This window comes from Pteropus vampyrus, unplaced genomic scaffold (assembly GCF_000151845.1).
Source record: "Pteropus vampyrus isolate Shadow unplaced genomic scaffold, Pvam_2.0 Scaffold141, whole genome shotgun sequence".
NCBI classification, from domain to species: domain Eukaryota; kingdom Metazoa; phylum Chordata; class Mammalia; order Chiroptera; family Pteropodidae; genus Pteropus; species Pteropus vampyrus.
In genome coordinates, this window is record NW_011888922.1 from 4089004 (window position 1) to 4091238 (window position 2235).

The window sequence follows — 2235 nt, forward strand, 5'->3', positions numbered from 1 at the left end:
CAGAAGCTTTTCTAGCTTATGAAGTAGGTACTAGTATCGTCCTAACTTTCCAGGTGAAGAGACTGAGGCACAAAGCAATGACAGTTAGTAAAGGTAAAGCCAGGATGTGACCCAGGCCATGAGGGTCCAGTCTGCGCTTTAACTGCTCCATTGTGCAACCTCAGTTTCTTCCTTTGGCATTCCTGTTCCCTCAAACACGCCAAACTTCTCACCAATCACCAGCCTGTTCCCACTTCCATACCCTTGTGCTCAGTGTTCCCTCTGCCTAGAAGACTCTTCTCTCCTTATCCTGACAAATTGTGCCAACTCTTAGAGAGCCAATCAAGTGTCACCTTCCCTGTGAAGCTGCCCTCAACCTTGACTTGCCCTCCCCCTGCAAACTTCTATGTTCCCTGGGTACTCTGCACACACCATAGCAAGAGCCCTGGGGGCTCCTTGTCTCATCCCTCGATGTCCTTTGTTTGTTCTAGGACTTCGTTCAGCTCAGGGATGATTGGAAAATATGAGATGACCTGGGGCACAGAGATTCCATCTCTTGCCCTCTAAAAGTTTATACTCTAGTGGGGAACTGACCCACAAACAGCCTAAGATCTGAAAGGATCAGTGTCCCAAGAGAGGCATAAAGAGCCTACAGCGTCACCAGCTCCAATGGACAATGCCGTGCCTCCCACAGGGGAGTTGGGCAGGCTTTCTAGAGAGGTCAACTTGTGTACTGGGTGAAGAATGAAGAAAATTCCAGGGGCTGAGTGCGGCACATGCAGGCAGGAGGGCTGGGGAGAGGATTCCAGGCTGGCAGAGGCAGACAAGAAGGAAAGCAGGCTGTACTGTGAGGGCCAGGAGTTCAGCTGAACCACCGACCCCAGCAAAAAGTGTAGGAGGGCAGGGCAGCATCTGCCTGATGCTCCATGGTATCCCCCGCCAGCACCCAGCACAGTGCCTGCATAGTGAGTGCATGGTAAGGATTTGTTGGAAGTCGATCTCACAGGATGTGAAGTCTTATACAATTCGGTGGCTCTATTAAGAAAGAGAATGCCAAATTCCTAATATAAATGTAGGCACAAAAGTGAACGTTCATTTGTGATGAGATCAGGAAGCCATGTAACAGAACTGAAGCTGCAGTAGCCTCACTGTTAGTCCTCCTCTGGTGAAAATATAAGGAGCGTGGAAGCTTCTCAGAATGGTGGGGCACCAGGCTGAAAAGGCTAGCCTTTTCTGTCAGCCCCCTGGAGACTCAGGTTCAGAGATGCCTCTGAACCCTCAATCACTCTCCCAGACAAACCGCAGTGACCATGCCTCTGTCATGCTTTGTGGGCCTCTCTGGCCACAAAAAGGCCTGATTCTCCCAGGTCAGGAGACTTCCTCTCCCTGGGAGGGTAGCCAGAGGGCAAATGTGGGCTGTCTGAGAACCCTGTGCTGGTCACCTCCTGGAGACCTTGGGCACTCCTCTCCCAGGCCTCAGGGGCCATGGAAGGTCTGTTCTGAAAGCCTCCTTTTCATTCTGGCCGTCTGACCCGCTCAGGAGGCTCTCGCAGCAGGGGTGGCAGAGAACTGCTCTCTGAGGGCCTCATTCATCTCCTAATGCTGAGGTCTTACAAGGGCCTGCTGGCACTCTGCTGGTTGGGGGTGGGTGGGGACGCACTGCCACGGAGGTGCTCCCTGCCCATGGGGCCAACTAGACATGAAAGATGTAATTACAGAGCCTTCAAGCTGAGAGATTCCACACTAAAGACAGGCTTCCTAGGGGAGCCCAGGAAGGTTTCTCAGAGGAGGAGACACTTGATTTGAGAAATAAGAGCATTCATTCAACAATTATTTACTGAGCACCTACTATGTGCCGGGCTCCAAGGATGGAGCAGTGAAGAGGACAGATGGGCATTTGCCCCAAAGTTTCTTCCCTCAGTCCAGTAGGGAAGTAGGAATGAACTCAGGAGAGAAGGGGACCACTGGCTCCCAGACAAAGGGAAAAGTAGGAACAACCACACAGAAAGAAGAAACTGCACCCTGCCTGTGGATGGCATGGAAAGAAGTTTGGTACGAGGGGAGAGGGAAGCAACTAGAAGGCGAAGATGGTTGGGTTGGCAGAGAGCAATAATGGAAGGGATAGAATACCAGGCTAGGGATTTAGGACTTGATCATGCTGGCAATTGGGCCCCAGAAGGTTCTAAGCAGAGGGAGAAGTCACAAGGTTTCATAGCATGATTATCAAGCTCAACACATAAGGCAAAATAGCATTCT